Genomic DNA, 16529 nt, shown 5'->3' on the forward strand with positions numbered 1-16529 from the left:
CGTTTTGCCTTTAGTTAGATTAACTGTTTTTACCTTTTACTTTTTTTTTCTCCTGTACCTGATGGTATTACATTAATGCATAATTGTCTAGCTTGGTTATTTGTTAATAACAGATTACTCTATTCATTACTTGTATTTATCAGAAATATCTCTGTTACAAAAACTCTGTTTATTTTGTATAAGAATTTATCTCTCAGTTTAGATAGACATGACTACTCTACCAGACATGCTATAGGAGGAAATTGTACATTACCGAAAGCAAGGACAAATGCAATCAAACGAACGGTCATGTACCGAGCTATGCATGAATGGAATTTACTCCCTAGACATATCACACAAGAAAACAGTAAAATTCGATTTAAAATTTTAGTAAAACAGCATCTTTTGACTAGAGATGTTGAAAAGATGTAGAAACAGAAAAAGTTTTGAATAAAATACAAATATGAGTTTGATTGTGTTGATGTGTCTTGTGGCTGTGGAAGGTCTGAGTTTGTGGACCGGGAAACTGGAGTGAAACGGACTAATTTCATGTATTTTGATTATTGTATTGAATAGTGTGAAATGGACCGTATTATGATTTGAAATGTGTTGGGACACTGGAGTGAAACGGACTAATTTCATATATTCTGATTATTGAATTGTCAGGAGCTTGTCTTGTCTGTGTGTGTGTTCTAGTCTTTGTCCTGTTTATTTTGTAATGTTATGTGTTATGATGTAAGTGTAATGGTTGCATTGTCACGATGTAAAGTCTGTTTTGTGGACCCCAGGAAGAATAGCTGCTGCAATGCTGTAGCTAATGTTGATCTTAATAAACTAAACTAAACATCAACTTGCTGTTATGCGTCTAGGGCTTGTTTATTGTGTAGAGTGAGTTTTAGGTAGTATGCGCTGTTTTTTGTACTGTGAATTAATTTGAGTGGTTATGATGATTGTATTCTTTTTTTTACTGTGACATCAACCTGCCAAGGGACAACAGATGAAAATTAGCCTGATGGCTAAATCTGGCATATTTAGATTTGGTTTGAAATGTTCATTAATATGCACCGTCCCTAATGAAAAATAAATAAACAAACACATTTGTAAATAATACCCCTGTCAAGTTCTTCTTGAAGAGCAATCTGGGACCAGGAAGGAGCCCTATCACCCTCAAAAAGACTTCCAGCAAACTTCATTTGTGCCTCTAAATAGTACATTCAAAATTCCTAAATGGTGGCACAGCGTTTAATGCTGCATTCAAATGCTAAAATTATTCCACTAGTCATTCCACCATAGAGGAGCCAGGAGAGAGAAGAAAAAAAACACCACCAAAATTGTTATGTGGATTTTCTGTAACGGCAGCCTTTTGCTCTCTCCTCTCCAGTGCCATCATCTGCCAACAGCTGAACCAATGGTTAAACTTGGAGAGCAGACAAAGGGAATCATTAGGAGAAAGAGCTTATATATATAAATAGCTTAATATATTTCATTTTCTGCTCTGGGGGAAAAAATCCTTTTACAGCACTGCCGAAAACCCTCAGCCTCTGTCCTGCCTGACAAATCCTGATATCTATTAGAAACCTACAGACACTGTTAGCTTAACAGTCTATGTGTGTTTGTGAATGTGTGCGTGTGCGTGCATGTATATGTTTGCATGTAGTGCATGTTTCATTGCATGCATGTACAGTATGTGTTGTATGTAGATGTAAATGCATATGTGTGTGCATGCATACATGTATCAGCATGTGAATATGTATGTGTTCATGCATGTTGAAATGTGTGTGCATGTGCGCATGTGTGTGTGCGGGCAGGTATCTCTCTGTTAAGACCTTGACAGTGACATTGAAACACTTAACACACTTTTAATGGAGTGTGTGTTTGTTGAAGATGGCTCCAGATTTGCCACCGAAGCTGTGCGCTGACCGCGGGACTGAAAAACCAAAAAATCTAAAAATGTAAAAAAAAAAAAAAATGTGGAAAAGCACATTGGAAATATTTGGAGCGGGGAGCACTGAACATTCGGCATTGCGTAGTTCATTCTGGCAGGAGACAAGGCGGAGTGAGAGGCGTGTGCATGTGATTGGGATGTCTAAAGGAAAGGTGCGCAGGACCTGGCGTGCGCACGGTTTTATACATCTGAACATTTCTGTGCATACGCACTTTTCATGTTTTGTGTGTATGCAGACTTTTATACATGAGGCACCTGATCAGCTATAAATAAATAAATAAATGTGCACAGAAATTATTAAATAAAATCTGACATACATTAATGGGAACATCCAGGTGGCTCAATGGTCTAAAGCACATAGCATGTAAACGCAGTTCGAATCCAGGCCAAGACCTTTGTTGCATGTCACCCCCCCACTCTCCCAATCTTTCCTGTCTCTTTGAACTTTGTAATAAGTATTTGTAATAATAAATAAATAAGGAAATAACCAGAGCACCCGGAGGAAACCCACGTGAACACGGGGAGAACATGGGGAGTGGAGACTCAAACCCACGACAGATGTCTTTACCTTTCATCATCTTCCAGATTCAATTGCTCCTTATTAAGATTGCACTGATGCAATACATTTTCAATACAGTTACAGAATTTTATTATATACATATTCATCATGCCCTTCGTTCAGCAGGTTTGAAATCCACATTTAGCACTTTCCGAAATGGTTGCATACAAAGACATAGAAAATCAATAAATACAGTAATATGCATCGTTCATTTATGTGAAAAGGTCTAGAACATTTCATATGTAGGATATATGTTTAAACGATCTATGTGACAGCATACAAAGATTAACACTGTGCACAACAGACAAATACACCACTATTTACAGATATTAGTTTGACAAATGAAGAAACTGGTGCTGTATGGCTTCTGTTGGTTGGAATCGCCTCTAGAGACGAGGGTGGGATCGACTTAGTTCAGATGAAACTTTAATGATCCCTGTGGGGAAATGAGGTTGTCATACAGAAGAATAAGAGAGACAATGAGACATAGAGACAGAGTCAGACAGATATGTAGACAGGGACAGACCTTGGAGTTGCGGAGCAGTGCTCTAGTCATCATCAACGGTCTCTCCTCCACAGAGAAGTTCTCTCCGTTCTCCATCACCTCCGCCTGTAGCTTCCCTTCCAGCCTGGAGATCTGAGGAGAAACACAATACTATTAGCACTACTACTACTTATATTAATACTAGTGCTACTACTACTACTACTACAACTACTACTACTACTACTACTACAATAAAAATAGTATTATTAGTTTGTAATGTAAATGTACTCTGTAGCTTCTGTACAATGGAGGAAGAAATGATATGACACCTATTTTGTAACTGTATTTACTGTGATCTGTTCTGGACAAAGGGGAAAATGTTTGAATAACAGAATGGGATAGTATGTGATGCCCCATCTTTGCCCCGCTGGCTGGTGTGAACAGCTGCCAGACAGCAGAGCAAACATTTAGCCTACTGTTTAGTGTTTACTGTACTGCCCCCGTCAGGAAGAATTCAGTTTTGCAGTCTAACCTTGGTTTAGAGGAGTTTAGGGTAGCAGAATGAGTATCCGCTTTAAATCACTTCTGAAAACCTTTATTTTTTTATGTGATATAATCCCATTATTTTTAGTATTGTTTTAACCTGCAAATATTTTTTATCTTGTAATTCTCAAAATCTGTAAGCTATTTCAAAAAAGTGCTACACAAAATTATGTTATTATTATTACTTATTATTACTACACAAATATTACTACTACTAATAATATTAATTCCACTACTCTTACAACTAACACTACTACTGTTAATAATACTAGCCTACTACTGTTACTACAAGGGTTAAGGTAAGGATTACCAACAATTCCACCATCACTATGACAACCGCTACTATTACTACTAGTACTACTACTACTACTACTACTACTACAACACTTCTACTACTCCTACTTAGCGGTGGGTGCCATGGACAAAAAATATATCATGATATGTTCAGATACTATCGTGATACATGATTGTATATATGTTATGTATATTACACAAGCAAAAGAATAACAAAGGCAATGAGTAACGGTTGAACTATGTTTTCAGATCTAAATTAATTAATTCTTGTTTAAAAAGATAAACAAGCACTGCACAGTTCCATTTTTTTAGGCTAAGTGGTAAAGTTAAAGGACTACTCTGACTCCCCATTGGGCCAAAGTCCAATATGGGACTGGATTGGTACCAAAATCATCTCTGTGTCTCTAGTAGATAGCTCTGTCTGGTGCACATGCATAATTCAACAAAAAGAATGGATTTTTTGCTCTTTTCCTGCTTTCACTTACTGTTTTACGTCACTGTAGATCGTTTTCCAGTGCTTTTATCACATTATAAGATAGCTGGTGGAAGCGACGTTCTTTGGTTTGCACATTGGCTTGACTGGGATGTGACAGAAGGCAGGTCCTAACATAACTGCAGAGAATGTTAGCTATTGGTTAAAAATATATATATTGTAGGGGAAAATGTAGAAATTGGACACATAATAACCTGTAAGGTAAATAACATGTCCACTGTCTCATCTCAGCTCTTTTGGTGTTCCCGAATGCAAGCAGCAGAGTTGTGGACTCGAGTCACATGACTTGGACTCGAGTCAGACTCGAGTCACAAATTTGATGACTTTAGACTCGACTTGACAAAATCAAAAAAGACTTGCAACTCGATTTGGACTTTAACACCAATGACTCGTGACTTCACTTGGACTTGAGCCTTTTGACTTGAAAAGACTTGATACCTTCCCCCAAACCCAAAGATTAAAAAGTATGTTATTTAAAAAGTGTGCCAGGAATCAATTCATTTCCCTTCATTTCCTGAATCAACTAACGTTAACGCTATTCATTCCCAGCAAGTCGGCACTTCATTTCCCAGATCCGCTTTGTTTGAACCAATCTGACAGCATGGCATCCAATCAAGTTACAGGAGAGAACCATGAAGCGGTAATGTTATGTTACTGAGCGCCAGTTGGAAAAAATGATACCAAAGATAATTTTGTTTGTGTACAAAAACTACGCGGTGGTCAACCAAAAACGAACTGCAGTATGCAGAACGTGCGGGTCGAAAATTACAGACGGAGATGCTCCACTCTGCCTGAGCAATAACCATCTCCATCCTGAAGCCTCACAAACTCTGAAAACAGAAAGGGGAATAATGAGCTGCACTTGCAGGCTGCATTACAGTTTCATTCACACATCCTGTAAATCTTTATTTATCCTACAGTAAAACCATCCATGTCAACATTCTCTTGCCAGAAAAGGCTGGATGAGCTTTGCAGTGTTAGAAAGGCCAAGACCAAAGGGCACGAACCAGAGAGTGACATTTTCATGCAACTTGTCTATTCTGACAGAAAGGTGTAGAGGGAAACGTGACTATGAGGATTTTGGGGTAAATATTTGATTTGATGTGGTGACTCGATTTGGGCCTATATGGGAAAATCACACTGAGAAAAATGCTCTGGGTTAAATGTCATGAAAAGACGACATCACACCAAAACATGACAGGCGTTTTTTCCATGTTACCTGAGCAGGTCACCTCCAGGCTCGATGTTGAAACATTTTTACTCTGTACGTCTCTTCTACGTGAACTGCAATCCCTCAGGGTCGACTCTTTGCCGCCACAGTTGAGTTTAACCTCCCGCGCTGGTTGATGGGTAGAATTGCTGGACTCGTGTGTTATGGAAACTACAGAGCCGCAGTCCAGCTGTCTGCACACCACTTTTGCATACTGAAGCTTGGGCATAGCGTCGACCCCTAGATACTTGGTATTGACCGTTCTCCACTCCCCCTGGTGCTTCATCTCCAGCCTGCCGGAGCAGCGGCTGCCTCCTTCCACCAGCCTCACATCATCAGACTCTGGGACAGGACAGGGATGGCAGACAGTGAAGCTCCGATTTAGTTACAAAAACACTGAATTAAAGCAAGCACTGAGCAGTATGCTGTAGAAAGAGGTGGCTGAATCTGAATTATGAAAACTGAATTTGAATTGGGACAACTACAAAGTCAATTTTAAAAAAATCATTCAATTCAATTTATTCAGTATTTTTTTTTCTTTTTTTTATTCAACGGTGCAATATGAGCAGCACAAATTCAGATTTCTGCAATTCAAATACATTCTGCTGCCACTGATCTCTTTTCATAGAGTAAGGTCAAGAAGTTTTCCCTCATTTCAGTCAGTTTTCCCTCATTATATGATAATATACCAGGAATCATATACAAATTGAAAATACAATCACCTCAGTAAGATCTACAAATTTGCTCATTAATTGGTGGTATGATATATTTACTTTCTTTCAAATGGCTTCTTGATGTGATATTTACTTTTAAATGTCTATTATAATGACATTGTACTTCTGAGTTGCAAATAAATCAAACGCAAATCTGAGCATGTGCTTTAACAAGACATCCTAATGTGAACTGTCTGTCAAATCTCACAGTATCATCCTGCTTGTTCTGTCCATTGCATCATATATGAGTTTACATTTTAACTAGGAGGTCATTGACAATCCATGAAGCTGCAAAGTACAAAGTACCATCAAACTAACTGATTAAATACATTGACTGCATCAAGGGAAGACAATTTTCTGAGTATGCTAGCCTGTGGCTAGTATTTTTTATCTGGACTAGCTCTAGAAAGAATTTGAACCAAAAATATCCCCTCCAAAGTCTGGTCAATCCTTGACTACATTGTTAAAAATTGCCACTGCACGTGTTGAAATCTTTTAGCAGACTCCCATGACCTAAATGGCCTCTGTGTCTTCTTCCTGCTGGTGTTTTAAAGGGTATGGGTGGACTGTGAGAATAGGTGAATCCAAGGATGAAGATGGTGGATCCAAGTGCATTAAACAAAGACATGACAGTCATAAGATCAGCAGCTATGACAGCAAGAGAGCTCAGTCTGACAGATTGTCTTGTCAGTGTCCAACAGACTGGTGTTGACATGGTGAACTTCTCACCAACCCCACTTGTCCTAAATGGCTTACCTGCCTCTACATGCCATGTTTTTGAAGATGGACCCTGTCTGAACCAAATCTGAATCAGAGTGGCTGACTGGTGGAGGGGTCAAATGTCCACACAGATATGTGCAGCCACAGCAGGATATATCCGCCTACTACCATCACTTTCATCGCTCTAGCTGCTGGCTGCCTACAGTGAAACTACAGGTGGACCAAGCCATGCAGATAACATGAACAAGACAGTATTTGTCCATTTTCATATTGCATTCTGAAATATAGAAATAGACATATCATCAGCACTTTGTAACTATTTAGAAAGGTGCTACACAAATATAGTGTATTATATTATATAAAAATGAGTGCTTAAAATCCTTCATTACCTACAGATATCAAAATATGCTTTAAAATTCTGTTTATTCATTATGTTCATTTCTTTTATTTTATCTGGGAGCACAAGAGGAAAGTATATAGTAATTGTACTCGATTTTTTGTATTTGTGAAATACTTATTACCTCGACTTCAGTCATTTTAAGTATTTACTCCAACTTTTAATTGAGTAAACTTTGTTTTTAGGGTTAAAAGATGATAAAGTGAGACAAATAAAGTTATAAAGTCTGGACCTCACCTCCCATTACTGATACTAAAGCTGCACTATAGAGGAGTCATCCCCAAATCCTGGGCTGAGCATGACACATCATAAAGACCCCCTCAAAATGTGGAAGCCAATCCATTTGTTTTAGATGTATAGTCATACTTACTTACCGTCAGATTGTCCTGGATGTTTTGGTTGTGTTTTACGGCTGGACGTCTCTGTCATCAGCAGAGCAAAACACAGAAATAGCACAGACGGCCTGAAAATCAAAGTCTGCAGGTTTGAAAGCATTTTCATTTTGTTCTGGTTCCATGAAAACACAAACCTAAACCTACTCTTCAGTGTTGGTGCCTCACTCAGTAAACACAGCAGGAGGACTGTGTACTTTAGTAGCCTACAGTCTTTCATTCTCCAGCCTGCCTCACTGTCTCATCAACATGACTGATGTTCATATTGAATGTTTCTGTGGCATTTAAATTTTCTACTCGCTCAAGCCTGCACACATACATCAATATTCCTGTGTATATGTGGAAGTTTTTAATAAAGAGGGTATCCTTTACAACTGCTCTGAATTTCTTTCTGTATACCAACTTCCAATAATCCCCAGAGAATTTGTCATAGTGTTTGATGCTATTCCCTCTGGCATTATGTTTTTTTATTCAATTCTATTTTGCTGCCCTTGTCTTTACCATCTACTGATCCAGCTGACTCTGCAGCAGGGAAAATATGTTTTTCTTCTATCTGTAGTAATGGAAGGACATACTGGGAAGTGGGGACTGGGGTCGCAAGCATGTGACATCATCGATGGGGCAGGGGAAACACTTAATACAGACATATGCTTATAGACAAGGAAAAGGGCCCATTGCTTCTTCATGGGGTAACAATGTCAGGGTCGCCGTGTGGTTAGATTAACCGTCTTTCAATCAGAGGACCAGAGGTTTAAAGGATAAGGCTGGTGTTTTTTAATGCATTGCTTACCGTCAACAAATCCTATATATGAAAATAACAAAATCAGCAATGATTTTGTTTTGCCAACAAGTCTCATCCATGTAGCCGGTGCCCAATGCAGCCATGTCCCAGCAGCCATAGAACTCCATTGTATTAAAAAAAATGATTAAAAACACGTCACAGAGCCATGCCGTTGCTCTGGGCAACATATTTCATCATCTCGATGCACCGGGCCGGCCGATTTTTTCATCAAACAACTTAATAAGCCGGCTGTAAACACGTTTGCGATCTCAGGAAAGTAGTTCCGTAGCACAGAAAATAGTCCCCGGCGTAATGAAGAATTTGTTCCCATTTGAATTTGATTTGGTAATAACTACAACAGTCTGACTTTTCGTGGTAACAGTTAGCGATTTTTAAAACTGAAACTATGTCTTTGTGAGCTGTATTTAAAGGTTTTTAGCTTACAATTGGAGCCAATGACTTCCGGGTTGACGGCTAAAAACGGTACGTGGGAAGTCAGAAAGTAACGAGGGTAGAGCAAACACATTGTTGATTTTATTATTTTCATAGGATTTGTTGACGGTAAGTAATGCATTAAAAAACACCAGCCTTATCCTTTAAGCCCCTGCGTTGCCAAGCATCCATCCTGCTAAAGTGTCCTTGAGCAAGACATTGAATCCCTACCTGCCCAAGGAAGTATCATTCTATTAGGTTTCAGTGTTTCATTATCTCAGAAAATCTACCAAAAATCAATTTTAAGCCCTCTCTGGACATTCTTGATTTTCTAACTGTAGTGGCTAAGTCAATGAATGAATATTTTGTTCAGCAATTCTCTGTTACAACGACATTGTGCTACCACAGCGCTTTGGCATTAACAGGTGAAGTTTTAAAAGTCAACGTAGTTTCAGTCACTACAATCATGTATGCACCCCCCCCCTCCCCCCTCCACCTAGAAACCACTAGTACTCTTGTTACGTCAGGACTCCAGGAATTTTATCCTGGCTGGAATGAACATGTCAGTGGCTTTTTCTGACAACCCCGGTAAAAATTCTGCCTGAAATGACCTAGTGTATTTTGAGTTAACACTGACTTTCACAGCTGGCATCTCTATTACAAGATCCATATAACCAGTGGTGGAGTCGAGCAGCATCTCTCTTTACAATGATATGGAGCCACCTTAAGAGAGTTTTGCCTGCTTTGCTGTACTGTGGGTGACGTGTGGTGTGTCCCTGGATTACCATGGTCCCTCAGTAAATTATTTTACCGCCTGGATATCTGACTGAAATTACAGATACATTACATAGTACTAATTCCATATGGGGAAGGCTTTAAACAGTTTTGAAACTTAAATGTGAAATCCTAAAAATGTACCTTAAATTATCCAGTAAATCTATCCCTTCCCTGCCTAAACAGAGGAATTATAAACAACTCAAACCAGTTTGTTTAATTATCAAGAGTGGTGCACTCCCTCTCAGCTGGACATTAGGATGTGTGTCGTGGGTTTCATCAAAAAACCTTTCCAGCATAGGCAGTCTCAGGTTTATCCTGCAGTACTGGGTCTCTGCATTAGAAGTATATTATAAAAGTTATTGAATAAATCATGTTAAATTGGAGATAATTCATCTAAAATAGTTGTTACCCATCTTGACAGTTAATAAAAAAAAAATTTTTCAAGGTAGTAGATTTTATTCCCTCATAAAAACCCTACATTAGTCTACATGTACAGTATATATATTTAATGAGGCAAATCGACAGTTACGGGACACAACTTTTTACCTCCCCTTAAAAATCAATCCTATAATGACATTAACACAGGAACTTAAGGATATGCTCTTTAAGGCCAAAGATGAGAATTTGATTTCTGAACAAGAGTTTAAATTCCTCTTTAAACCAAACCCTCGCATGGCGTCTTTTTATCTTTTGCCTAAAGTACATAAGAACATGACTGATCCACCAGGAAGACCTGTTATTTCGGGCAATGAAACCCTCACAAGCCTACTTCTAAATATGTGGACTTCTTTATCAAGCCCTTGCTCCCGTCTCTCCCCGCCTATGTACAGGACACGACTGATGTTCTCTCCAAAATCAAGGAACACAATTATATTGGTCCTAAGTCTTTACTTGACCCCCCTACTGATTTCCTTGCAGACCTTACTGAATGGACTTTGAATAATAAAGTTTTTCTGTTTCAGGACAAACTATTCAAACAGATGAAAGGCTACGCTATGGGGGCTTGTTTTAGTCCGTCTTATGCGGGCTTGTTTATGGGCAAATGGGAGGAGGATTTTGTGTTCCATTCTTGCAATGTATTTAAAGATAATATAATTTGCTGGGCACGTTATATAGATGACATCATTATGTGGTGGAATGGTACTGAAGATGATTTGTTGTCTTTTCATAGTTACCTTAACAACGCTAACACTAATGTGAAGCTTTCTTTGGAATATAATAAATACAAAATTCATTTTCTAGATCTTGAAATCAGCAAAGATGGTAATGGTTATCTTCATACCTCGATCTTTAGAAAGAACGCATGTAAAAATACCATACTCCATGCTAAGAGTTTTCATCCAGATACATTGATTAAGAACATTCCCTTTGGCCAATTTCAAAGGCTGCGCAGAATTTGCGATAATGATAGTGACTTTAAGGAAAAGAGTGGTGAGATGTATAGTCGCTTCAGGGAACGTGGGTATTCTCCCAGTGTTCTAGATACAGCTCTCTCTAAGGCTAGCTCTCCGCCATTCCCTTTTAACTAGGAAGCCCATGACTGTAAAAAGTGATCAAGTTTTTTTCTCTACCCGTTATACCGAGGCTTACACTATATGTAACATAATCAAAACGAATTGGGGTCTCATCCAGTGTGATGAGACCTTACGTGAGGTTTTTCTAGATCCCCCAGTATTTTCTTGTAGGAGGGCTCCTACCCTCGGTGATAGACTGGTGCACAGTCACCTATCTGGCAAGGAACAAGTCACATGGCTACCCAGAGTGCCCAATGGTACCTATAAGTGTGGCCATTGTAAACAATGTGACATAGTCGTCAAATCAAAAGGGTTTACTCACCCAGTAACACAAAAGTTATATACCACTAGGCATTTAATTAACTGTAAGACTAAATATGTTATCTACTTACTTTCCTGTTCTTTGTGTGACGCTTTTTATGTGGGACGCACTAAACGACGTCTACAGGACCGATTGGCTGAACATAAATATGCTGTCAAAACTGGTAATTGTGATTATGCTATTGCTAAACATTTTAAGGACATTCACAATGGTGACTGTCTTTTTTACAGCTATCAGTATAGATAATATCCCTTTAACCTCTAGAAGAGGGAATAGACAGAGAACACTCAACCAAAAAGAGAGCCGCTGGATCCATAAACTCCAGGCTATGGTGTTTCCTGGTCTGAATGACTCTATTGACATGGTTTCTTTTCTATAGACTTATCTGATTTATATACTGTGTGTGTATGTGTTGACATGACATGTATGTTTGTTCATAGATAAATGTATACACTGACCTCTGGTGGTGATAGGTCAATATTGATGGCCTTACCTGGTAATTGCCTTACTACCTCACCAGCTGACTGTTATTAGACTAATGTCAACCTATGTTATATATGGTATGTGAGGTGAACTGCTTTCATTGCTATGCCCTGACGAAGGCCGTGTGTGGCCGAAACATGTTGGCTTGATTTTATCTGTTCGACTATGAACTAGCCTTTGATTAAAGCTTTTTAATCATATGAAGAGTGCCTTCGATTCGCCTTTTTTTGACAATACATATATATATATATTGGAGACAGACACATATTTTAAGTGGTGTCACAGACATAAAAAACTTGGCCTACCTCAGTGATTTTATGATTGTGACAACCAATATTTGGGCTACTGGGCCGTTGTTCAATAGGCCTATACTACTGTAGTTGATTAATGACTAGAATTATTACTTAAATGTTACTAAACCATGACTAAAACTAAACTGAAACATTTTTAGTATAAAATTATATTGTTGCCAAGGTTTAGTGGAAACTCACTAGTGGGCTCACGTCCAGCTCAGCCTTTGGTCCTCTGTAGGCCACACCTACATAGGCTGCACATCCTTGGACGGAAGCGGCCCCTGAAACACCATGCACCCCTCCAATATTGAGAAAACACACTGCTACAACCAAAAACCAAAACAAACAAGATGGTGGAACAACTTGATACTGTATTTTTTCCTTCTCTTCTGCTAAGTTCTCATTGGCTATTGCCAGTCTCCTTTCAGATTTAAGTGGTTTATCAGCTCACACTACAGGGGGATGTCAAGACTTTTCCCAGGTTCCAGTCACAAGAATCTAACATGTTGAAATAATGATGGTCCTGACTGGATTAGGAGGTGAGAGATTCAAGTCAACTAAATCTGGATGACCATCCCAAACTAGTGCTGACTCACTCTGATCTTGAAAATCAGCTGTGGTGGCTAAATCATAACTATGAAGGCAAGGGCAGATATTTCATTTCACTGTTGGGGGGGACAATAAACAGAAACATTTCTCAAGAGCAATTCCTGAAGGGGACACCAAAGGTGCCGCCAAAAGTACTGTTGTATTAAATGTATATAGAGGTCCATTATGAAACATTTCCATAAGCACTTCATTCCTTTCTTATGAAGATTTTATCAAATTGCCTTTGATATTACTGGGGTCTTTCTACTTGGCGTTTCGGTGCACTGAAAAATGATCGGATGTCTGTTTTTCTTTTCTCTGCCATTTTAACTGACCTGGCTGGCTGACAAATAGACACACACACACACACACACACACACACACACACACACACACAGTATGCAGGTTATTTACAGTAGTAGGTGAGATGCAACACCCATTAACTGAACTAAAGCTAATATATGCCTAATTAAATTTAGTTTTCCCGAAAAAGCAGATCTCTAATGTTTTGCTGTCAATGTGTAAAAGTCCAGAACGCTATGAAGCCTGCCAGAAACTTACTTAATATTTTAACATAATGTTTGTTGTAATTATGTCTTTTTTATGAATTAAGTCTTCATTTATTTCCAAAATTATAAACAAAATTACATAGTGGCAGCCATTTTACATGCAGTAAGAAAAAAAGAATATACTTAGAACCTAATTACGTAGGGTAAGTTAATCTTAAATATTATATTATAGAAATATTACTGTTACCATCTACAAAAGATAATTTTGGTATAAAAACCCGCATTTTAATTTAACCAAGTATCCTGTATCATAAATACATGTCTGGCATTTGTAACAAACCAAACCGCTTGAAAATCGGTCGAAAATTCAGTGAGTTATGAGGATTTTAATTGTGGACAGACCTCCTGCCTCCATAGACATACATGCATTAGGAGACGCGGCTGCCCCGTACCAACACGCTGACACACAAGATTCAACCGCGAGGTAATGGAGTGAACAAAATGTAGTCTGGTTACAATTGTGAATGTGTTTTATTCTATTGAGTGGTAGAAGTAAAGAAAAATGTCTGACACATCCTTTGTTTTAAGTTAACCTTTGCGAAGCAGCTACTTACTGGAGGTCTGCCGCCACTGACACACTTCCAGATATCCTCCACACACACTCGTACCGAGGGCTAATGTGTGTGTGGGGGTTCGGGGAGGCAGGTAGGCAGTGGACCAAACCACTGTGAGGCATATGAGAAGGGGGGGGGCCGCAATCTTTAGAAACTTAAAAACGCATTGTTTTGTGTCTATAATTAGCACAAGTGCTTTCAATGCATATTATTTAAAATGATATAGTTATGTTTACAATGATATATTGAGGGGGACAACTCTCTGTTTTTCCCAGGAAGGGGGGGTCCCCGTAATTTCCGCCCATGTATGAAGGGCTGGGTTTCGTTACCTGACTCCGTTTTGGAACCGGTTCCAAATTAGCAAAATACCCAGATTTGTTAATCAAATTCCTCGCCCCCTCGATGATGTCATACACTTGCGTCCCCAGTCTCCACTTCCCCGTGTGTCCTTCCATTACTACAGATAGATGAAAAACATATCATTAACATTGTACAGGAGGTTGTGAGCCATTAATGAACATGAGTTTAGGTTAGGGTCATTGGCACCATATTGCTGAGAAGGAGCTAACATGGCTCAAAATTGCAATGGCTGAACTGAAAAATGGTTGGAGAGAGTAGCCTTGACCAGCCTAGGATTCCTGAATTCATCCAACAAGTTTTTCCACTCTATCTCCTGCTAATAGGTGAGGAAGACTAAAACATAATGGCTTAAGTGCTTTATTCTATACTTCCTTCTATCAGTTTGGTAGTTTGACCTATGCAAATGGTGGAACAAGTGTGGGATTCATCCAGTTTGAGGTTTTGTAAGACTAGTTTATCAGAAAAAACAGGAACGTGGGTGCACCACTGATAATTAAACAAACTGGTTTGAGTTGTTTATAATTCCTCTGTTTATGCAGGGAAGGGGTAGATTTACTGGATAATTTAAGGTATTTTGGCATTTCACTTTTATGAAAACATATTCATATGAAAACTAAAGCCCTCCCCATATGGAATTCGTATTATGTAATGTATCTGTAATTTCAGTCAGACATCCAGGTGGTAAAATAATTTACTGGGGTACCATGGTAATCCAGGGACACACCACACGTCACCCACAGCACAGCAAAGCAGGCAAAACTCCTTGGTGGATGCTTGTATGACTTCTATCATACTTCCCTTCTGCAGGGCTCTGGGGCTCTGCTCTTCATTAAGTTTCTGTTCTGGTTTTAGTATTTTTGGTAAGGGTGGAATTGTTTTTAAAGGTATAAAGACAGAAGTTCACAATAGGTATTTTCTATATCTTTGCAACAGGTATTGTGTCACATAAACAATAAGTAATTCCTTTTCAATTCATCAATACATCTTCAACCAACTTAAATTTTTATTTAAGTTAGTTTTCCAATTAGTTGTATTTTTTTTTCACAAAGCTTAGTTTTTATTTTTATTTCAGTTTATATCAGTGTTTTTTTACACCTAGTTCTCATCTTAGTTTTAGTTTATTATAATAACCTTGGCCTGCACAGTAAAGACAGGTTCAGGCTTTCTGCTGGTGCTGAAACAGCAACAAAACCCATGGCCATGGCCTGGTTGACTGAGCACTGTGAAACAATCTGTTTTTATTTCCTGAAACTTGTAACAGCTATAAAATAATCTCTAGACCTAACCACTAAATGCTAATCTCTGTTTTGTCTATGGCCTGCAAAAACCTCATTCCTCCACACTGGTAGAAAATGTTTCTTGACCCATGGGACCAAGCCCCATTGACTTATTTGTCTTCCATTACTGGTGGGACAATAAAATAGAGAAACTAGATGGCACCTTAATGTCACACCAGAGGGGCACTTGAGGGGCTGAAATACCTGTCTGGTGTGACCTTAGGGGGACTGGTTTTTCTACTGTAGGGGCACCCTAGTAGAACATGAGACCCTCACTTTATTCATCTGAAGGGACATTCTAATGGGACACTTCCATACTTCATTTTTGCCCTAAGATCACAAGGAAACGTGTGTTTTTTCTACCATAGGGCCCTAACAGCTTGGTTGATGCACTGACTCGCTGTTTACCACGTTGGTCTGTGTGTCAGCCAGGCAGCACCCAAGACTGACTCTTGCTTAAAGTGTGTTTGCGTGTGTGTATTTTTGAGCGTTTGCATGCATGTGTGTGTGTGTGCATGTATTGTCTGTTTACATGTATGCGTTCGTAGTAAGTGTAGGTTGATGAGGTGGTGCCCTTTTTAAAGTATCTTAATAATTGTTTTCATTTAACAGACCTCTAGGCCTGTGTCATTCTATTCAATCAATTTTGATTTGAAATTATGTCGGTGTTAGGGCAGACTTTAATGAAGGATTTTTTACTTGTTGAGTTGATATAAAATGATTTTGCATATTCAAAAAGAGACAGTGGTTTAGATTAGATAAATTGGCTATAGACATAAACAGACTTAAAATTAATGCAGCAGTCAAGAAAGGCCATGTGCCACCTACTGGCCTAGATAAAATCCATCCT

Source organism: Centroberyx gerrardi, chromosome 3 (assembly GCF_048128805.1).
Source record: "Centroberyx gerrardi isolate f3 chromosome 3, fCenGer3.hap1.cur.20231027, whole genome shotgun sequence".
NCBI lineage: Eukaryota > Metazoa > Chordata > Actinopteri > Beryciformes > Berycidae > Centroberyx > Centroberyx gerrardi.